Raw genomic sequence first — 24,923 nt, forward strand, 5'->3', positions numbered from 1 at the left:
ATTAGACCAGGGTGATGTCTTGTGGAAGAGAAAGAACATTAATATCTATGTGAACTAAATTATGACACAGGCCTGGAGAGTTGATATATGCTTCTGTGAAAGGACAGTGAGGTTGCATTGCTGGCCTTGTCAGCTAAAAGAAAACTGTTTCTGATGGACCTTATTGATAGGGATGGAGGAAAAAGCACTTGCCAGAGCCCAAAAGGAGGAAGAAAGACTCTTCTTTCCTGGCAAGGGCTCAACCAGTGAGCCCTGGACTTCTGGTCTGCTTTGGCACTCCCAGTTTTCCCTCTGTGAAAGCATTCTCCTTGGGCTTGTGATTGGCTTGCCATGGTTGCATGCTGCGTGAACTCTGTGTGTTAAGTCCAATCATGTCCAACTATGTGTGACTCTGGACCGTCAGGCCCAGACCCTTAAGTGTAATTCTCAGCTGATCTTGAACAAAACCATCTTTGCTGGAAGAATATCTGGCAGTCTCTTCATTTTAGGAAAGCAGCTACTTCCATAGATCCAGTAAGAATTTAGTAAGCGTCTTACATATTTCACTTCTAGGAAGACTTTAATCACTAGCCAATTCCATTGTATATATGTGTTAGGCTGTTCTGGGTACTACTTTGACTCCACTATACATTGCAACAGCTATACTCATCTTGCCTTTGGCAGTTGTCTGCTGTCATTTGATTTCTGTTACCCTGGGATTCAGTGACTTACATTGTACTCAGATTTACCCATTCAGTGGCCTCCGTCCCCACCGTGAGTTCAGGTTACAGAAAAGACTGACCTCAGAGTTCTTCAGAGATGCTGGGTCTCCCTTCACTAATTTATTTTGCATCAGTTAGTCAGTCAGTCAGTTCAGTCACTCAGTCGTGTCTGCAACCCCATGGACTGCAGCACGCCAGGCCACCCTGTCCATCACCAACTCCTGGAGTTTACTCAAACTCATGTCCATTGAGTCAGTGATGCCATCCAACCATTTTATCCTGTCGTCCCCTTCTCCTGCCTTCAATCTTTCCCTTCATCCAGGTCTTTTCAAATGAGTCAGTTCTTTGAATCAGGTGGCCAAAGTATTGGAGTTTCAGCATCAGTCCTTCCAATGAATATTCAGGACTGATTTCCTTCAGGATGGACTGATTGAATCTCCTTGCAGTTCAAGAGACTCTCAAAAGTCTTCTCCAAAACCACAGTTCAGAAGCATCAATTCTTCAGCACTCAGCTTTCTTTATACTACAACTCTCACATGCATACATGACCACTGGAAAAACCATAGCCTTGACTAGATGGACCTTTGTTGGCAAAGTAATGTCTCTGTTTTTCAATATGCTGTCTAGGTTGGTCATAACTTTCCTTCCAAGGAGCAAGCGTCTTTTAATTCTTTATCGTCCAAATCTCACATGTATGGATCTCACATCCATACATCTCACATCCATGCATTATTTCGCATGTTCATCACGAAAACTGGAATCTCCCAGGTTCAGTTCAGTTCAGTTCAGTTGCTCAGTCGTGTCCGCCTCTTTGCGATCCTATGAATTGCAGCATGCCAGGCCTCTCTGTCCATCACCAACTCCTGAACTTCACTCAGACTCACAGCCATTGAGTCAGTGATGCCATCCAGCCATCTCATCCTCTGTTGTCCCCTTCTCCTCCTGCCCCCAATCCCTTCCAGCATCAGAGTCTTTTCCAATGAGTCAACTCTTCACATGAGGTGGCCAAAGGACTGGAGTTTCAGCTTCAGCATCATTCCCTCCAAAGAAATCCCAGGGCTGATCTCCTTCAAAATGGAACGGTTGTATCTGAGGAAATTGGGATGACCAATTGTGGTCATCCCAATTTCCTCAGGCAATGCATAGTTAGTAGGTGAAGAGACCACCTAAACTAGGGGTTGGGGAAGCTGCTTCTACTGGCGAAGATGATTCATCAGAACTTAACTGCTCAGTGTCCTCAGTTGTATCAGGGTCTTACCACATATCCCCATTAAAATATGTGAGTACTTGGTTTTGTTGTTATTGCCTTTAACAATAAATACCCTGTGAAGCTGAGAATTGAATTTGCTTTGCTGTTCAGCCACTTGGAGGATAAGCTTTTGAGTTTGGATCTCAGCATTTTAGTTCTGCAGCTAGTGGAGATGTGGATCTCTTTTCAGGAAGCTATAGAAATTCTCACGTACTTTATGCAATAATTTTGTTGGGAGTTTGAATTCCTGAGCGCATCCTTTTTTTCCCACTTGTCCAGAAGCATTAGGAGCAACCAGTCCACCTCCTCATGCTCATTAATTTGGCATAAATAACCTAAAATATTATATACACAGTCACTCAGATCCTTGGTTCTCATTAGTGTTTGACTAGGAATATCAGAAGGAGATATTTTGTGTATTTCCGTTGTCAGATCATGCCATTGACTCTCAGTGTTCTATTTGCGGTAGAATCATTTGTGTTTTTACATCTAATCAGATTGAAGGGCCAATTAAACATATGGCTACACTTTGACAGAACCTTTCTGCTTGTACATATTTACCCCAGAAATATGAGTGCAGATGTCCACCCAGAGATTTTTATAAGAAAGTTCACACAGTGGCTTTATTCATAATAGCTGCAAATGGAAACAACTCAGATGTCATCAACAGAGGAATGACTAAATAAATTATGATATTATTTATTGAATGAAATAATATCCTTTATAAAAGGAATTAAATATGCATGCAACAAGGATGAATCTCACAGATGTAATGCTGATTGAAACGAGCTAATCTTTCATTGGGCTTCCCAGATGGGGCAGTGGTAAAGAATCTGCCTGTGAATGCAAGAGGTGCAAGAGACACAAGTATGATCTCTGGGCTGAGACAATCCCATGGAGAAGAACATGGTAACCTGACCCAGTATTCTTGCCTGGAAAATTCCATGGACAGAAGGAACCTAGTGGGCTACAGTCCATGGGATCACAAAGAGTCAGAAGTGACTGAGTGAGCACACACACAACCTTTCATTTGAAAACTGATGAAACCAACCTAATGTAATCAATGGAAAATTAATCTATGGGAGCAGGAAGAAAAACACTGGGTTACCTCTGTGTAGAGGGGATTGAATGAACAAAGGCCATTTCTTTCCAGTGTGGAAGAAATGTTCTGTATCTTGATCTGAATGTGGATTACATGCTTATCCATTTATTAAAGTCAAACTGTTAATGTGATTACCTTTCAATATATGGATATTTCACTTGAAGTAGTGAGTGTGCAAAGTTTAAATGAAATAAACCTTGTACATGGTTGATGTTTGTTAAAGGAGGGTGATAGGTGATAGGATGCTGAATTGCTAAGTTATGTCCGACTCTTTGTGACCCAATGGATTGGAGATATATATATATATTATATATATATATTATATATATATATATATATGTGTGTGTGTGTGTGTGTGTGTGTGTGTGTGTGTGTGTATATGTATACATATATACCTCACCAGGCTCCTCTGTCCATAGGCTTTCCCAGGCAAGAATAATGGAGTGGGTTGCTATTTTCTTCTCCAGGGGATCTTCCCAACCCAGGGTTCAAAGCGGAGTCTTCTGCATTAGCAAGCAGGTTCTTTACCACTGGGAAGCCTGATGATAGAAATGCTAGAGTTTATTACAGGATATGGGTTACTTGGTTTACTTTACTATGTTTGGAATTCTACATAATATGAATTTAAAATTTTAGACAAATGGGAGAATGAAGTGCCAATGGGCCCTCATGGGTACCATTAAGAACGAAAGAAGTTGGCTGCCAGGTTGAAGAACATCTCACTTCCGCTTAAATGGAAGCTTCATGAAAAGTGACTATAGAGTTCAACCAAGGCTCAGGTTTTTACTCAGTGATTGACTAAAGAACAGTGAATGATGGAATACAGGCAAGAAAAGGGAAAATGTTAGGTTCTATTGGGCTGATAGATGGAATAAAAACACTGAGTTGTTTGTGACACCAAGCAACTCATATATGGGGAGAAGATAAGTGAGAGAGCTAGAATTAAATGATACTGTGTTTAAAAAGTGTGATAGCTGACTATTTCAGATAAAGAAAGTAATGAAAGGTGATAAATTAAGGTATATAGTTGTCTGTGAATACAAAAATGTGTTTCAGATTCAAATATACAAGATTTTAAAATATTATCCTGTTATTTCAGTCTCCTCTTTAACTGTAAATATAGTCATTTAATAGGCTTATGAAGAAACTCTCAGAGGAAGTTCCTATCTCAGAACTACTATTAGAAATTCCTAAGAAATATAGTTGTAAAGAAACACTTTTCTGGATGATACAGTATTGGCAGATTATAAATTATGTACAAATGCTGCTATCAGTTCATGGAAAGTTTAACTTATTCTGATTTTCAGAGCTAAGCTTCAGTGCATATAAGCTCGCAGAATTTGGCCTCCAGGACTATTCAGTCTTTTCCTGTGTGGTCAGTAATTCAGATTGTCACAAGGAAAGTGCCCTTAGCAGAGATGATAAATCACATGGTATGGGAGAAAAAAAGAACTGAGGCACTGAACTCTATTTTATTTGCAACTTTTTAGAAACTATAGGAGGTGAAATGGCAAAAATATTAACCAGTGCTAACTAACTCCACTGTAGAGAAGAAATATTCCAATTCTTATAAAGTGATTGTGTACAGAAAAAATGTATATATTATCTAACTTAACCCTTAAAATAGCTTATAGCCTTGTGAGGTTGTCTTTATTATTATTATTGTGAGGAAGAGTATTTAATACCTCTGAAACCTTAGATGATTTTATGATGGTCAAATATTACTAAGAGACAGAGCTAGGGTATAAATTTAAGATTTTTAGATTCCGAAATCCATGCCTTTGGGGAAAGATTAAAATGGAGGTTCCAAATATTGTTGGCAAGAGAAAATCTGAGTGCTAAACATGGTACGGCACAATGACATGAGAAGAGTTCTTGTGATAACTTACCTGGCTTGACTTTAATGCATTGTGCCTTTGTCCTCTGAAATGTACTAACAGGTTTAGCTTCACGTTTCCCCAACATTTCCTGTGGAACGTTTCAGTAGTCTTTCTGCCTTAGAATGATTTTTACCAGCTACTTTCAGGTTGTGGCTGTGACGAGAAAGTTAAAAGTGGGAAGGTTTACCTTTATCCAGTTTGCTTCACAGGATGTCAAGCGAATGGCATATCATAATTTGGGGATCTATTTTATTATAATTGATTTAGCAAACAATGTGCAGGAGTTCAAGAGCAAAGGCTAGAACCACGAAGGAGAAGTTTTGCAGCTGTGGGAAGCATACGGTCACTAGTTCTTTCAGCATTTTACAGAAATTTGCCCTTGGGTCAGACTGCATCGTGGTTTGGGGAGCAGGAGAGGGATCTCACTGTCTGCCATTCTTCATTTTGTGACTTTTGCATGCAAGTGGTATTGCAGCGTAGAAGGGAAGCCTGGTGAGTAACGTTGCATGTTAAACTTGCATTCTGATTCTTGATGTCAGCTGCAGCTGATATATACTTATATGTATATATGTGTATATGCCCCCAGTATATGCATATATGTATACACACACACGTGTATGTATGTATATGTATGGACTTCCTGGTGGCTCAGACAGTAAAGCGTCTGTCTACATGTATGTGTGTATATATGTATGTGTGTATGTTTAGAAAGCTGAGGTCGTAGCAGCCTTTCTACCTGTGGTAAGCACTTGACTTCAACTGGTTCAAGGCCAGGCACCCAGAGAGCTACTGCAGTTGTATAATTTTGTTATTTGACTTATATATGTTGCTACTATGCTGAATTTTTGGAAGAATACCAGTGAGTGTGAATGATATCATTGCTGTCAAAAACTGGAGAACACTTAAATCTATCTACAAATTTTCAAGTTTAATGCATGAATGCCAAGTGGTCACCAGAATAAAATAGCAACAGGTAGACACAAAAGGAAAACCATCAAAATATTCCTTTTATTTACTCTCTTATTATAAATAGTTCAGTTCAGTTCAGTTCAGTCGCTCAGTCGTGTCCGACTCTTTGCGACCCCATGAATCACAGCACGCCAGGCCTCCCTGTCCATCATGAACTCCCGGATAATTCTATTAATATTAATAAACACATTCTATTATAATAAGAGGGCTTCCCCTGTGGCTCAGCTGGCAAAGAATCCACCTGTAACACGGGAGACCTGGGTTCCATCAGTGGGTTGGGAAGATCCTCTGGAGAATGGAAAGACTATCCACTCTGGAATTCTGGCCTGGAGAACTCCATGAATTGTATAGTTCATGGGGTCACAAAGAGTTGACACAACTGAGTGACTTTCACTTTCATTATAATAGAATATAATTGAAGAATGGATAGAGAAGACTTTGATAGGAAATAGTGGCTTTGCTTAGCCGAACATTATACGCATGATTATTTCTTTAAGCTAGACTTGCTGTTTTATATTACATATACCATGATACTGGCTGAAATGTAGCATTAGGTTAATTAAGTTTCTTGTGTACTCAGTTTCTTGTATGTCTTTATTAAAATAAACCGATGAACCTTCAGAGTTATACTGAGGAGTGAACAACCATGGTTAACATCTTGTTTTGCTAAATTTTAGTTACCAGCAAGTCTGGTAGTAATTTTGTTTGGAAGACTAACTGAAATATTTATGTAGTCCAGCTACAAATAAGGATGGTTCTATCCAGAAGACTCAAATTGTATATTTGCTAATTGATTGTACAGTCAACTATGTAATTAACTTTTACTTACAGTCTGAAATCTAAGTGCTAATGTAGTATTTGACCATGGAAGTCAAACTATATAGCAAATACTGCTGCTGCTGCTAAGTCGCTTCAGTTGAGTCCAGCTCTGTGAGACCCCATAGGTGGCAGCCCACCAGGCTCTGCCATCCTTGGGATTCTCCAGGCAAGAACACTGGAGTGGGTTGCCATTTCCTTCTTCAATGCATGAAAGTGAAAAGTGATAATGAAATAGTTCAGTCGTCTCCAACTCTTAGCGACTCCGTGGACTGCAGCCTACCAGGCTCCTCTGTCCATGGGATATTCCAGGCAAGAGTACTGGAGTGGGTTGCCATTGCCTTCTCCGTATAGCAAATACAAAAGAAGACTAATGACAGTGATGGGAATTTGGGATAATTTGTAATAAGTGAGGTTGGGACAGGAGCATTATACTAAAAAGAAATGAACGGGAAATAGAAGAGGAGAGAAATGGAGTTTATTTATGTTACATTTTAATTTAATGACTTAGATTTCAGTTCTCCTGTAACTTCACAACTGACAAGTCGTTTTGTAAGGCAGTAAAAAGATACTAGGGGAAGAAACGTATTCTATCAGTCACTTGCTCTTCCTACGCTGGGTAACCACTGAAATCCAATTTAATCTAGATACGACTGATGCTTTCTTTTTGGGCTAACTGGACACATTTATGACTCTGAATGATTCTGTATCTGTTTTCTATACCAATGGAATTAGAATAAGAAATGTTGTCTCTGTAAACTGTCTGAAACAACAGTAAATTTGGAACATAAAAACTATGGTTTTATTTTAGTGTTAATTATACAGGATAGAATTTGATTACTTGACTGAAAAGAAGGAAAACTTTGTAGTCCTAAACAAAAATGCAGAGAATGCAGTTTTATATTATTAATTTTTCCATCTGTAATACTGGCTAATATGATTAATAAGAGATGGATAACAGCTCCAAAAGTAGTGATGGCTAAATATACAGTATGCACTTTCAGTAGCATACAGCTCTAGAAACACATATGAGCACATACATCATATCTTAAAATATACTGTGTAGTGTGCTACATTGACATAATAAACATTATATGCCTTTTCACTGTAAAGAAAAAAATGATTATAAAAATCATTGATTATTGTTTTATTTCTTGCTTAAAGAGCCTTAGATATGTACTGTTCTTTAAATGTAAAATCCTAATGACTCTATAATTCGTTGCCTCTATACTGTGATTCAATGATAAAAATATAATAGGGAATAGATGTGATTGATAAGTGATTACAATTTGGGGATTTAGATTTAAAAAAAATAATTTAAAATATAGCACTAATCCAGTTAGCCAGAATGTGAAGTGAAAGTTGCTCAGTCATGTCTGACTCTTTGTAACCCTATGGACTATACAGTCCATGGAATTTTCCAGGCCAGAATACTGGAGTGGGTAACCTTTTCCTTTTCCAGGGGATCTTCCCAACCCAGGGACTGAACCCATGTCTCCCGCATGGCGGGCAGATTCTTTACCAGCTGAGCCACAAGGGAAGCCCTGTTAGCCAGAATAAATGGAATCAGAAACACTTGACCAGAACAGGAGAATCCTGAAGTGAGTTTATTGTATACCTTTAAATCCATTATGTTTATATTTCCACCTGCATTCACATATATGCATTCCCAAGCATAATAAATATTTCAGTTTTAAAATTTTATAATTACTTTCATCCTTTATGCTGCTGCTGCTGCTAAGTCACTTCAGTCGTGTCCAACTCTGTGTGACCCCATAGATGGCAGCCCACCAGGCTCCCCCATCCCTGGGATTCTCCAGGCAAGAACACTGGAGTGGGTTGCCATTTCCTTCTCCAATGCATGAAAGTGAAAAGGGAAAGTAAAGTCGCTCAGTCATGTCTGAGGCAAATATTTTACCAAATGTTACGTTTCTATATTCTGTTTAAATATATATGCATGTATCTAATACATTAACTTTTAGCCATGATATAGTAATAATTTTTCATCTTCTGTTTTATAATTTACCATTCCATTATATTGGCATTTTATTTGTTCACAAAGAGGATTGTAGTTAGAGTTTTTGTAATTTCTCCTTTCTCACATGTAGAAGATCCTCTAGCATGTAGATGCAGAAGAATTACTTAGTCTGTTACTTGGGTTTGGATACAAATTTTATTATCTGCTAACATACACTTGCTATAACTACTTCTACTCCCAGCAGTAGTGTATGAGAATTTTTATTTCTCCAAGCTCTTCCAATGCTTATATTGTAAGGCTAGTTTTCTGCAGATTTGATATCTGTGATACAAAAGTTTATTTTTGGTTTAATATGTATGTCTTTGATTATTAGTGAAGTTAATATTTATTTCATATGTTGTGATGCCTATAAAAAATTGGAATCCAGTATGGTGCATTGGTAAAGCAACTTTATTCTTTCCTCTCAAACACCCATAAAACACCCAAATGTTGGTTCCTTTTTTCAATACATGGGTAAAAATCTAGGGCTTCCCATAATCTTTTAGATCATATAATAAATATATCTTTGTCTCTTCCAGTTTCAAAACATTCTCACATCAGTAGTTAAGCTTCATAAAAAAGGAAGGAAAATAAGAAAAAGAATGGTTTATTCAAATAAGCTTGATGGATTTGGTAGTGGTTTTAATCTGACTCTGTCGTGAGGTGGTTTCTGGTTTCCTGAAAATCTGCTGCTGCTGCTGCCTCAGGTTTCTTCTCAGCTGGTATTGCTAATTTCCTCTGATTAGCAGCGCGTGACTTGACTCTTAACTTTTGATCTAGGATGATACATTTAGCACAGTCTCTGTAGGAGAATAACCGCCCTTTTAAGGCCATCTTGGCTCCCAGTCCTCATACTCATGTTTTCACTCCCACAAAATCTGCAAGTTCAGCCTTCCCCAGAAACAGTTCCCTTTCCTGCAGTGGCTGTCAGAGCAGCTAGCCAGCCACAGTCCTGCCCTCTCCAAGGCCTTGCTCTGACAGCAGCCAGCCTTGGTGCTCCTCCACCACGAATGTGCTCTGTAGCTTGAATCTTACGGCATCACTTTCAGGAAACCAATGCTCTCCATCTTCACTTCCCCACTTCTTTTCAGCATTGGGGTCTTTATGACCTCATTGTGTGTGATAGACTAAAGGTTATGACTACAGACGTCCTTACCATATTTTCAAAACCTGCTCTAGTATGTTAGTTTGGCACCTATTGCCTGGGAACCTTGGCCAAACTATGGGCAAGGGAAAAAAGTTCATTAAAGAAAATTCTGTTAGAGGATTCAGATTTCTTCATCTGTCTAGTTATTGGGTTGTTTATAATTTTCTAATTGATTTATAAGCATCATGTATTCTGAAAGCATTCTTTTATCATGTTGAATGCTAATCAGTTCTCATAGTTCACAGCTTAAATGTCATCTTATGTATTAATATTACAAACTTGTTTATTTAGATAGTCATATATCAGATTTTTTCATTTATGAGTTTTCCCAAGATATCAAATTATTTCTTATTTTGTTACATGAAACACTTATTTTGTTGCCAATCAAGAAATTCTAATTTACTTTTTCAGTAATAACTGCAACAAGATCACTGTGAGAGAAATATGTGTACCTACATATTATCTGAATTTTTACCAAAAGATTAATTTTAAAGACAGAGGTATGTGTATCAGGAAAGAATGACCTGTTTTAAGAAATCAAGGATTCACTAAACACAAGTGATTCTCAGACTGAGATATTTTACAACTGGAAACTGTGTTATAAAGTGTTAGATTTTTTTGTTCATCATATCATAAACACTGTGAAATATATTTTCAGTGATGCAAAGGGATTAAAATATATACGGAGTTTTTAAATTTTTGAATTGCTTTTATAAAGTTTATGAGAAATTCTAAGCATAAACTTTAAAAAGTTCAATCACTCTTCAAATATTGACTTAATTAAAATGGGAATGGATGTGGAAGAGAAACCCACATTATCATGTCCTTCTAATATATTTTAGTTATTACTGACATCAAGGGAAATATTAAGATATAATATCTTAAAGATTATCGTGAGTAACTATTAGGCTTTCCATTCAGTTTTTAATTCTAACTTTTTATCCAATTTATCACTGTCTTCTCAGAATATCAGTTTGTCTGTCCATTTTTTAAGGTGGCATCTCAAAGTGAAGGCTCTGCCCTAGTTAAGGGGCAAACTAAATAAATAAATGATTTCATTTGCTTTTTCCAAGACTTTTGGTTTCCTTCACAGCTCAATAACCACCTTCTCGGTATTTTTGGTGTTACTTGAACTGAATTGATAATAATCTACAAGCTTTTTTCAAAGATCATCTCTGCTCAGTGGCTGGGACTGCTTGTTTGCTAAATGTATGAAAATCTTTAGCTTGTATGTGTGTACACCTGCTGGATGAAATATTGAGTGATTCCCATTTGGAGTCATAGAGGCAGTTTTCAAATTTAGAATGTTATCTAAAAAAAATTACAAAAGATTGACACCCTTTCAAGTATTACAATATTGGGTTGCCATGGTTTCTATTATTTTTCCTGTCAAAACCACCTCTGTTAGGGCTTCTGTTGCCTCATGGGTTCCAGACAGCTGTGCATGCATTTTCAGCTATTACCACTCAGAACTGTTCAGCCACTTAACAAGGTACATAGGTCCCATCACTTCATGGAAAACAGATGGGGAAACAGTGGAAACAGTGTCAGATTTTATTTTGGGGGGCTCCAAAATCACTGCAGATGGTGATTGCAGCCATGAAATTAAAAGACGCTTACTCCTTAGAAGGAAAGTTATGACCGACCTAGATAGCATATTCAAAAGCAGAGATATTACTTTGCCAACAAAGGTCTGTATAGTCAAGGCTATGGTTTTTCCAGTGGTCATGTATGGATGTGAGAGTTGGACTGTGAAGAAAGCTGAGCACCCAAGAACTGATCCTTTTGAACTGTGGTGCTGAAAAAGACTCTTGAGAGTCCCTTGAACTGCAAGGAGATCCAACCGGTCCATCCTAAAGGAGACCAGTTCTGGGTGTTCATTGGAAGGACTAATGCTGAGGCTGCAACTCCAATACTTTGGCCACCTCATGTGAAGAGCTGACTCATTGAAAAAGACCCTGATGCTGGGAGGGATTGGGGGCAGGAGGAGAAGGGGATGACAGAGGATGAGATGGCTGGATGGCATCACCGACTCGATGCACAGGAGTTTGAGTGGGCTCCGGGAGTTGGTGATGGACAGAGAGGTCTGGCGTGCTGCAATTCATGGAGTAGCAAAGAGTTGGACACGACTGAGTGACAGAACTGAACTGAGGACTACATGAGCTCTCTACTGACACAAATGCTTTTACTTTAAAAAGATGAAATGATAATAACCTGAAACAGGCTATGGTGTTAAACAGGAAAAAAAAAAAAAATCGGTGTGGGACACTGAACCAGGAATGAGTGAGAAGAAAAGTGCAGGTGTTGAAGAACACCTTTTAAAGTATAGAATATTGTGTTCAGAGGACTTAATACTATGGAATGCCATGTGTCAGAGTCACCTAGGTCCATTATTTTAAAACAAGAGCTTATTTTGAGCAAAAACAAAAAACAAAAAAATCAAATATTCTAATAACAAAATAATTCTGAGCCTATTTGGAATTCAGAATAAAGTATAAAATTAGAAGTGAGATGGATGAAGAATACTGTTGCAGTGACAAAACAGGATTGAAACTAGACCAAGGGGATAATCTCTGATATCTGTTCTACTTGTGCTGTCAAAGAAGTAACCTATGTCTTCAGGTGACCCGTAGTTAAAATTTCAGAATCTTCTCCTGTTCTGTGAAATTGTGTAATAAATCTGTGTTTTCATCTTATGTATTTGCTCAGTCATGTCTGACTTTTTGCGGCCCCATGTACGTTAGCCTGCCAGGCTCCTCTGTCCGTGGAATTTTCCAGGCAAGAATATTGGAGTAGGTTGCCATTCCCTTCTCCAGGAGATCTTTTGGACTCAGGGATCTAGCCCATGTGTCTGTGTCTCCTGCACTGGCAGGTGGAATCTTTACCACTTGCACCACCTGGGCGACCCAAAGAGAAACCACCCAACATGGGACTCAAAACTATGACCCTGGGATTGAGAGTCTCATGCTCTACCCATCTTAGGTACATATATATAAGCCTAATGAATGCATAAATGATTGTACAATCATCAAATATTTTTTCTGGGTATGAAGTTAGAAAAGATTCAAAGAAAATAAGAGATTTTTGTGTTAGGTAATTAAAAGTATACATAAAAGGAGTGAGTTATCACATAAGGTAGAAAAGAAGATTCTTAAAGGGCTATAGACATACTTGTTTTTTTGGCACACTTGCCTAATGTGAAGTTACAGTCGAAGATAGTGACAGTAATGCTGGAGAGCTCCTCTTTTTCCTCCTCTTCTTCCTTGTTCTCTTTCTCCTTCTCTCCTCTCTTTCTTCCTCTTCCTCATTCAGCTGAAATATAGTATTCAAGGGATAGCTGGCTAAGATCCTAGATAAAGTAATACTCTGGACAGATCCCAAGAAGGTTGAGTGAAAGAGTAAGAGAAACAGTGTAACTCATTCTTGTTCCTTTTTAAGCTAGTGACAAATAATGAAGAAGACGCTGAAGTCATGGTTACAGACCTTTATCAGAAAATTCCCTGGGGAGAAACAAGGCTATAGGCAGGGCTCCAGCTTCTGAAGACTGATATATATTGCATAGAATAAATGCCCATTTTACAAACAGTTTTTCTGTGCGGCTCTATTTTTTGGTGATTCAGGTATATTTGTTTATTTAATTCCATTTTTTCTCACTGATTTAGACATAATATGCAAGTAAATGATTCTCTTTTATTCAAGTGTTTCATGTTGTGCTCGTAAATGATCCAAGATATACATGTAAAGGTTAAACTCAATTAGCTGATGCTCTGATATGTAATTGCTAGAATTCTGCTAAGGTTACAAAAACACTACAGCTAACATATTATATATCAAATTTAGATTAGATTCCATGATGTATAATTCTGGCAAAGAATAAGTGTAAGTTGTTCCTTAAAGATTTTGAGATTATATTTCTTCCTATATATGTGGTAAATAATAAAATTATTTATTGACCAAGTGCTTGAAATCTAGTTGCTAGGGAAATGCCCCCAACTTCTGGTAAGTTTACAACCAACAGAATAGCATGTGAAAAAAAAAAAAAAAAATTCAATCCAAGGTTGCATATAATCAGTATTCAGTTTTCATGTGCAAACACAGCACTTTAAATTCACGAAACTAATTAGCCCCTTTATGATTCAATAATATTCTGTGTTTTTATTAAGCCCATAGGATTCTTTTTTATTAGAAAGGAATAGCTATTAAAATAGTACCTATTCAGTGGCTCCCATTTTTCAGAATATATCTCAGAATATATTTTATGTACAGATTCAATTTTATTGTATATATTAAATCCTGAACTGCAGTTAATGTATCCAAAATAAATTTTTATATAAAAATTCAAATACTAAATTTTCTGAAACCTATGATATAAAAAGAAACATAAAAATTCTTAAATATCTAATGGGCAAATTAGCTAGACATTCAATATGTTGAGTCAGCTATGTACTGAATTGACTTCACAGTTCTCAATTCTGGTTTTCATCTGGCCAAGGTGCAAGCGGAACTGAGTGAAGAGTGAGTGAATGAGTGTGTTTGTGTGCATGCAAACACATGATTAATGTGTATGTGGGGATATGGTTTGAGAAAGACAGAGGGAAGGAGAGACTGAGTGACAGGAAAGATAGAGGAGGGGAGAGAAAGAAGATGGAAGGAGGAGAGGGGAGGGGAGGAAAGGGAAGATAAGTGAGAGAGAAGACTCTGTCTCTCCACCTGGGTGGTTTGTAATAAGCTATTTCATATTTTTAGCTTTCTTTATGTAGGCTAGGGTAGTTAATCTCTAAGGTCCTTAAATAAGTTAGGATACTTTCAGCTATAGCTAAAACCCAACTCAAATGGTTAAATCAATACATACTTTATTTTCTTTTTCTCATGGACAGAAACCCAGAGAAAGGATAATTCCATGGCTAGTTAATTTGATGACTCAATCAATGTTCAGTGGTATCCGACTCTTCGTGAATTTTCTAGGCCAGAATACTGGAGCAGGTAGCCTTTCCCTTCTCCAGGAGATCTTCCCAACCCAGGGATTGAACCCAGGTCTCCAGCATTGCAGGCAGATTCTTTACTAGCTGAGCCACAAGGGAAGCCCAAGTATACTGGAGTGCGTAGACTATCCATTCTCCAGCGGATCTTCCTGACCCAGTAATCGAACTGGGGTCTCCTGTATTGCAGGCAGGTTCTTTACCAACTGAGCTATCAGGGAAGCCAAGTTAATCTCTAAGGTCCTTAAATAAGTTAGGATACTTTCAGCTTCAGCTAAAACCCAACTCAAATGGTTAAAAAAAAAACACACACATACTTTATTTTTTCTCATGGCCAGAAACACAGAAAAAGGATAATTCCATGGTTAGATAATTTGATGACTCAATGATATTACCAAAGGCCCAAGTTCTTACATCTGTTCTGTCTACATCCTGAAGTGTTTTATCTTAGGGAAAATTTCCTCCCAATTCAGTATTCCATGTTTCCAAACACCATTTGCTCACACAGTTTTTTACAGAGTTAGGAAAAGGATGTTCTCTTGTTTCTGACCAGAAAGGTAAGAAACTCTTAGAAACTCTTCAGTAATCTTCATCTTATGAACCAAATATCATTAGATATGTACTCAAACTAATAACAAGTGTGGAGAACAGGATTTCTGGGATGGCTAACAGTACACAATATCCTCCCACTTGATTAGTGAACAGATGGCCAGATGTTCAGAGAGTAATTGAAGAAAAGAGAGACACTCCCACCTACCAAGAAGGGAGTGACCTTTGGATTAATAGTCAAGGCTTTGGAGTCAATCTCTTCCAATTTTTAAGAATCAGTGCTTCTAAATTCATATTAAAATAGTTAACACTGACTTTAAGACACACAACACATTTGTGCTGTGTTCTTCTCCTTCTTAGTCTCTCTTAGATGTGCATATTTCAGTGAATATTAGCACCTTTAATAAAATTAAGAAAAGACTGTGTTTGTGTGTGTGTGTGTGTTATACAGAGAGGAAGAGAGGGAAGCGTATTCCTACATGCTCAGAGAGAAAATTCTTGACAATGAATAGATTGCTGGTGTCTCTTTTGTATGTATTTCCCAAATGGTTTATGGGATGACATATCCAATGCACTGTACAGACTTGGAACCTAGGATTTCTGTGCACCCATTTTAAGAGAAAGTTAGACAAAGTTTGGATGAGTAGTGATGGCATCCACTCATGGGACACAGGTTTGGGATATCACATTTTATGTTCTATTTAGATGTGTGGAGTTTGGTTTAGTATACAAGTTGAAATTTCAAATAGGTTTTGGGATCAGTGAATCTAGATTTGAAGAGAAGTTTCAGGTCTAGAGACATGTATTTAGCATTCATTGGCATACACGTGTTAGTTCAGGTTTGAAGACCGAAGGTAATCACTCTGCTATAGAGATGACAAGGGAACCTAGGACCAAGCCCCTAGATGGTTCAACAGTTAAAGGTGGAAAAGTCAGAGCAGAAGAGAGAGAGAGAAAAGAAAGAGACTGAAAAGGAGGCAGTGAGTAGTAGAAAATCCTGCAGATTATGTTGCCATGAAAAACAGAAGAAAGAGATGTGTTTTGGCAATAGGGACAAGATAATGAACCTTGATTAAACGACCTCTTCAAAGGACAACGAGATGACTTGTTACATTTGTTTAACCCTGTCTGATTTACAGTTACATGGTGATTAAAAGGGCTCCTCAGGTGGCTCTGGACTTCCCTTGTGGCTCAGGTGACCTGGGTTTAATCCCTGGGTTGGGAAAATCCCCTGGAGAAGGCAAAGGCTACCCACTCCAGTATTCTGGCCTGGAGAATGCCATGGACTGTATAGTCCATGGGATTGCAAAGAGTTGGACATGACTGAGCGACTTTCACTCAGGTGGCGCTAGTGGTAAAGAACCCACTCGCCAATGCTGAAGACATAAGAGACACAGGTTTGATCCCTGGGTTGGTAAGATCCTCTGGAGGAGGGCATGGCAACCCACTCTGGTATTCTTGCCTGGAGACTCCCATGAACAGAGAAGCTTGGTGGGCTACAGGCCATAGGGTCGCAAAGAGTCAAACACAACTGAAGAGACTTAGCATATATGCACGGTGATTCAAAAAAAGAAAAAAAATGACCATCTCTCTTATTAGTTAGTGAGCCTATGTCCCATACCCTTGTATCTGTGAAACTTGGGTTCTTCGTTTATAACCAAAAAAAAAAAAAAAAATATTCAGGAGAAGTTATGTTACCTGACTTCCAAGCTTGGCTGTAAAATATAATACAATTTTGTTTTACTTGGATGGCTTGTGCATGGAACCCTGAGCCACCACATACAAAGCTCAACTACTCTGAGCCTCAGGGTCATAGAATATTTTATGTGGAATTTCAGGACTTCAAAGGACTGTTTCGGAAAACAAGGTAGAATATCAGATAATCCCAGCTGTAGCTACCAGCTGACCATGGCCACAGAGAGACTGCAAGGGAGAACTTCTGTTTGAGCCTTTCCATGATTAATTCCTGAACTGCAGTATTGGCAGCCTAAGGACTTCTGTGACAGTCCATGGTTAAAACTTCATTTTCCATTGTAGGGGCTGGGGGCTTGATCTCTGGTTGGGGAGCTAAAGTTCCCACATGCCTCATGGTGAAAAAACCAAAACATAAAAAAAAAAAGATTGGTACCCTAATGAAGTGATTGTTTATGCCAATAAGTTTTGTGGTAGTTTGTTATTCCATGGTAGCACCTGAAATAATCTTACATTCATTACTTTGTTTCATTCTAAAAGTAAATTTGATAAAGAAGTAAATATTTAAAATTCCATTTTTATAGATGATCAAAGGAGGATCAGAACGGCCGGGCCATCTTCCATAGGTTTCACATCAAGTATGTGTGCATGGACTAGAAGCCAGGTCTTTTGTCCTGTCTATATATGTTCATATTGCATCTTATAGTCTCTCTATGAAACAGATCCATAAGTGTTTCAAAGCAGCACTCTCCTATTCACGAGATATGCCGAGCACTGTGATAGGTATTGATAATATAAAAATGAGAGGAATTGATTATTTGTTTGTAGTCTAGAAAGAAGATAGCAATTTAATCCAAAAAATGCAACACAGTCTAATGGATCTAATAGTGTTGGTTTGCGTGAGGTGTAAGATAATTATAGGAAGAGCATAGAGCTTGAATTAAAAAGAAAATATGTGTCAGATTGTAGGGAGAGGTGGTTAATTAGAGGCACAGAGGACAGTAAAGAACAATAGCTGTAAGAGAAACTGAAATGTATATGTTAAGCAGGTTAAGCTCTATGTGAATAGACAACTGGTTGGTGGTCCATGATGTTGGTTTTAACTTTCTTGTTCAAGGGAAAGAACAAGAACAGGTGAAGTAAGGAATAATCACCTAAAGATAGAAATATTCAGTTATGCCTATCAGAGAGAGAGAGAGGGAATGAAATGTACATAACACCAACCACATCATAGATCATGGCCTGTGGGCTCCAGAAAAGTAGTTCAATTCTTGTAACAACCCTCAACAGATATTCTGGTTTTCCTTTAAGATAATTAAATTAAAAGCTTAAAAAAACATGAGTTTAAATTCTAAACTATGAAAGCAGAGAGGAAGTGGAGGAACATTTTATGTGGGAGATGAAGCCAGAGAAAAGATGCGGAGGAGGGGATAGTTAGTGGGGAAAAAAGAAACAAAAAGTAGGATTTACACATTAAACATGGTCAAAGACTCTTTTGGCTGCTGTAAGAGAATGACATACACTTTGTGGCTTATAAACAACAAATATGTTTCTCCTGGTTGTAGAGGCTGGGAATTCCAAGACAAGAGAATCAGCAATTTTGATGTCTGGTGAAACTCACATTCTAAGTCATAGGTGACCCTTTTGTAGATTCTTTACATAAGAGGCAAGGGGGCTATCTGGCAACTCTCTTAAAAGGAGATTGATTGAATTCATCTGAAGGCTCTCCTCTCTTGATCTAATCACCCCCAGAGACCCCACCTCTAACTGCCATCACACTGGGGGTTATTTTTCAACATAGGAATTGTGATGGAATGCAAACTTGCAGTGCTCAATGATAAAAGATCTTGAATATGAATATAGGCACTTGGATTTGATTTGCTACAAACAAGGTGCTATTACAGGTTCTTGGGTCAAGATACTGCAAAATGATATTTTAGGGAGATTGATGTGGGTGGGATGAAATGAGGCTTGGAGAGGACATGAATCGGTGAAACAAGTCAAGAGCCTGTAAAAACATTTCAGGTCAGAGGTACTATGATACCTAACTGCTTTTCAGACATGTCTTCTTCCACTTTTTCTGTATGATATGAGAGTGAAAAAAATATTTTTAGATCCTCCACAATTTCCCATAATATAGTTTTAAGGTGATTTCTGTCCCTTGTTTATCTATATGTAAGAATGAAATAGGTAAGCATGAAGAAACGAGGAAAAAATTCAAAAGAAGTGAGGGAAATTACTTCAAATCTGCAACCATAGGACATTTGTCATTGACCAATATCAAGCTCCCTTTGTTAAACAAAGAGTGTGAAAATCTCAGACCATAAATTCACATTTTTAAGAAATGTAGTTGTTTAATTTTCTTTCAATCAACTTGATTTGTATTACAATCTGTTATCTTGAAAGGCTGATGGGAAACACAGAAATCTTACATATTTGTATGGTGTTTAGAGATGGGACAGTGTTTAACCTCCCACTTTTCTTTTTCTATCTTTCTCTCTGTCTCTGTTTTTATCTCTTTTTCTTTTTCTTGTTCTGTCCTGTACTGCCTTTCTCTCTCTCTTTCCCTGTTCTCACTTCTCTTCTCCTCTCCTCTTCTCAAAGCCATTCTCTGTTCCCTTTCTATGACGTTTAACATAATAACATAGATGGTGGAAACTTTAGGAAGAAAAAGACCATAAATGTGACTTGTAGGCACTTTCTCCTTTGGGACCCATAACAAATTCCTCCCAGAAGGCAATGAGCACAACAGCTCTTGCCACATTTCTGAAGCTAAAGAAGAGAAACTCCATGGATTAAGAACAAAAATTTAGCATCTCAATTAAGGAAGACAGTTGTGGACATTTCTTTTGATATCATGGACTTCACCTTGAATTTAGTATAAAAGACAGTTACTCTTTGTAATTATACATTTTCCGTTGGAAAGTAAGATGTTTCAGAACTATATGTGTTTGAATGTATTTCCTGTGTAAGAGAATGCTAACAGCATCCTCCTTGTTTCCAAACCTATACATATTTGGAAGATGAGATGGATACTATTTTTCCCCCATTCAGTCCTCCTCTCTGTGCAAGTCTTGTATACCCTATTTCACTGACATACTTCCTGGCTGTATGACTTCCCTCGGCCAGTGGATATAAGCAGATATAACATATTCTAGTTTTGAAGATAAGTTTTAAGAACCATTTTCTGATTTCATTTTGTTCTTTTTCTTTTACCAATATTGTTCCAAATATGAGCTGCTTCTTCAGACTAAAGAGGAACAGAGTTCCTGCCTGAACGCTGACTGAACAGGCTTGCAGCCAAACCTTAGTTGACATTTAACATGGGTTAAGAACTAAACCACATGTTGTCAGCCATTGCTATTCTGTGTTTGCTTTGCTACACAGCACAGATTAGTTTATCAGGTTGGTACAAAATTCCTATAGTTAAGAAATAATCAGAATGGCTGCGATCCAAAAGGCTACTAGCAATAAATGCTGGAGAGGGTGTGGAGAAAAGGGAACCCTCTTACACTGTTGGTGGAAATGCAAACTAGTACAGCCACTATGGAGAACAGTGTGCAGATTCCTTAAAAAACTGGAAATAGAACAGCCATATGACCCAGCAATCCCACTACTGGGAATACACACCGAGGAAACCAGAATTGAAAGAGACACATGTATCCCAGTGTTCATCACAGCACTGTTTATAATAGCCAGGACATGGAAGCAACCTAGATGTCCATCAGCAGATGAATGGATAAGAAAGCTGTGGTACATATACACAATGGAATACCACTCAGCCATTAAAAAGAATACATTTGAATCAGTTCTAATGAGGTGGATGAAACTGGAGCCTATTATACAGAGTGAAATAAGCCAAAAATAAAAACACCAATACAGTATACTAATGCATATATATGGAATTTGGAAAGATGGTAACAATAACCCTGTATGTGAGACAGCAAAAGAGACACAGATGTATAGAACAGTCTTTTGGACTCTGTGGGAGAGGGCGAGGGTGGGATGATTTGGGAGAATGGCATTGAAACATGTATATTATCATACGTGAAAAGAATCACCAGCCCAGGTTTGATGCATGAGACAGGGTGCTTGGGGCTGGTGCACTGGGATGACCCAGAGGGATGGGATGGGGGTTCAGGATGGGGAACACATGTACACCCATGGCGGATTCATGTCAATGTATTGCAAAACCACTACAATATTGTAAAGTAATTAGTCTCCAACTAAAATAAATAAATTTATATGAAAATAAATAAATAAAGTGCTTAGAATAGTACCTGACACATAGAACTATTGTGTTTTATAAATAAATAAAGTAAATGGTAATATTCTGAAACAAAATGTTACATGCACAAATGCAATTGTAAAAATAAAAGATATCAAGTACATTAAAAAAAAAGAAATAAAAGGAGTCTAATGGAGATTTGTTCTTGAGTTCAGTATTCTAACAAGCACACTAACACAACAGGCAGTACAAAAACTGACTCATAAAAAAGCATCATTTTAATAGTAAGCAAAATTATCATTACCCCCAAATCTCCAAATGAGTTCCTTAATTGATGTTTGGGAGATGTTATAATGGAAGACTCAATATCTGCTCACTCTTAGTGGAACCTGATGCATCAAGAGGAGAATGAGTAAACTCTTGTATACAAGACTTTCAAGCATACTGTGCTAGAGTTATTCTCTTAGAAATATATCAGGCAGCTGGAGAACTGAGGGAGGATTTAGTTTTGTGTGGCATCTTTACTGGGCTACATAAGCTTTACCAAAGAGACAACTCTTCATTGGAATGAGACAGTGGGAGATGCAGCCTGGAAGGGAAGGATGGTCAAGTACCACAGGGAACATAGTGTGGCTACTATCTGTGATCATGTTCTGCTTCTTTTCATTGCTGCTTCAGAAAAGTCAGTCGGGATACTGGAAAGATCACCTAGAAGGTGAACATAAATAGAACAAAGGTTTCTGCAAGATAATGCTCAAAATCCTTCAAGGTAAGCTTCAACAGTATGTAAAGCAAGAACTTCCAGATGTACAAGGTGGATTTAGAAAAGACAGAGGAACCAGAGTTCAAGTTCCCAACATTCATTGGAACATAGAAAAAGCAAGGGAATTCCAGAAAAATATCTACTTCTGCTTCATTGACTATGCTAAAGCCTTTGAATGTGTGGATTACTGCAAACCGTGGAAAATTCTTGAGAGATAGGAATACCAGACCACTTTACCTGCCTCCTGAGAAACCTGTATGCATGTCAAGAAGCGACAGTTAGAATTGAACACGGAAAAATGAACTGGTTTGAAATTGGGTGAACATAGAAAAATGGACTGGTTTGAAATTGGGGAAAGAATAAATCAGGCTGTATTTGGTCACTCTGCTTATTGAGCTTCTATGCAGAGTACATCATGCAAAATGCCAGGCTGGATGAAGCACAAGCTGGAATCAAAATTGCCAGGAGCAATAACAACCTCAGACATGCAGATGATATACTCTAATGGCAAAAAGTAAAGAGGAGCTAAAGAGCCTCTTGATGAAGGAGAAAGAGGAGAGTGAAAAAGCTGGCTTGAACTTCAACATTAAAAAAATTAAGATCATAGCACCAGGTCCCATCACTTCATGGCCAATAGATGAGGAAAAAATGGAAACAGTAGCAGATTTTATATTCTTGGGCTCCAAAATCACTGTGGATGGTGACTGCAGCCATGAATTTAAAGGACACTCGATCCTTGGAAGAAAAGCTATGACAAAACTAGACAGCATATTATAAAGCAGGGACATTACTTTGCTAACAAAGGTCCATATAGTGAAAGCTATTGTTTTTCCAGTAGTAATGTATGGATATGAGAGTTGGACCATAAAGAAGACTGAGCACCAAAGAATTGATGCTTTCAAACTGTACTGCTGGAGAAGTCTCTTGAGAGTCCCTTGGACAGCAAGGAGATCAAACCAGTCAATGCCAAAGGAAATTAACCCTGAATATTCATTGGAAGGACTGATGCTGAAGCTGAAATTCCAATACTTTGGCCACCTGATGCGAAGAACTGACTCATTGGAAAACACCCCAATGCTGGGAAAGATTGCAGGCGGGAGGAAACCGGGTCTAAAGAGGATGAGATGGTTTGATGGCATCACCGACTCAATGGATATGAGTTTGAGCAAACTCTAGAAGGACAGGGAAACCTGGCATGTTGCAGTCCATGGAGTCGCAAAGAGCAGGACATGGCTTAGTGACTGAACAAACAAAAAAACAAACTATTTGCTTAGATGGAACACTGCTTAATCACTTCCACATTTTTTCTCAGTTTTAGTTTTCTTTAAAATTTGGATTGATGAAATTGGGAAGAGAGAATGGTCATTGATCGTCCTTAAATTCAGCACTGATAGAGGTCAAGGCTATGGGCTATAGAGATAGGATATTTACATGTAAACCCAAACTCCATTACTGAATCATTAAGGAAAACTTGGATATGTGATAATTACTGTGCAGTTCAGTGTCTACATCTGTCAAATAGTAATAAGACTGTCTTTCAGAGGATTATCTTAAAGGTTAGTATTAAATGAATACAAAATATATGGAAGGTGCTTAGAATAGATCCTGACGTATAGTAAGCACTTAGTGTTACACATTAATTTTTCATAATCTCATAAAATACCCGTGAGTTAGGTGTTTATGGTTTTTAAACTGAGAAAACTGAAGCATGCAGCAGATAATAAATTTTCTCAAGGTTACTCCATCAACAAATTGCTAATTCCAAAATATAAACAAGTCTGTCTTACAATGTTCCTCTCCATGTTAGAGGGGATGGGCAGTGAGTGGCTTAACCTAATGAAAGGGAGACTCGGAGCATTGACTAGAGGTGGGACAAATTGTACTAAAATGAAATGTGGGAAAGCGGATATTAAGGTGATAATGCAAATTAAAAAGTGAAGGAAATAGTGGGGAAAAGTGTATGTGATCCAGGCAAGAGAACAACGTCCTTCCAGTTGGTCCCAATAGTTTTTGTTTGTTTGTTTGTTTCTTTTTAACAGAAAATGAAAGGTGCATAAGTTTATGTGAAACTTTCTTACATTGTGCTCCCCATCTGGATCCTCCCACTAACTTTGCTACTACTTCAATTTTCAACTCAAATCAAAAACATGACTTCCTCTTTTTACATGATCTATAAGGGTAACAAGAACTGTTTAATTTTTAGCTTCTTGCATATTCATTGTATAGTAACCGTTGACTAAAAAAAAAGCACAATGTGAAAGGTGCAAGTTGTTTTATTTGGGGCTATATGAGGAGCGCCGAAGAATTGATGCTTTTGAACTGTGGTGTTGGAGAAGACTCTTGAGAGTCTCTTGGACTGCAAAGAGATCCAAACATTCCATTCTGAAGGAGATCAACCCTGGGATTTCTTTGGAAAGAATGATGCTAAAGCTGAAACTCCAGTACTTTGGCCACCTCATGCGAAGAGTTGACTCATTGGAAAAGACTCTGATGCTGGGAGGGATTGGGGGCAGGAGGAGAAGGGGACAACAGAGGATGAGATGGCTGGATGGCATCACCGACTCGATGGATGTGAGTTTGAGTGAACTCCGGGAGTTGGTGATGGACAGGGAGGCCTGGCGTGCTGCGATTCATGGGGTTGCAAAGAGTCGGACACAACTGAGTGACTGAACTGAACTGAACTGACTCATATGAGGACTGCAGCCCAGAAAACAACACCTCAGATAGTTCTGAGAAACTGCTCCAAAGAGGTTGGGGGAGGACAGTAACATACACATATTTTTGTTCTTTTGGTAGGAAGTTTCGGCTGGTCTCAAGAAGCTTTTACTGGT

Source organism: Budorcas taxicolor, chromosome 4, assembly GCF_023091745.1.
Source record: "Budorcas taxicolor isolate Tak-1 chromosome 4, Takin1.1, whole genome shotgun sequence".
Taxonomy (NCBI): Eukaryota; Metazoa; Chordata; class Mammalia; order Artiodactyla; family Bovidae; genus Budorcas; species Budorcas taxicolor.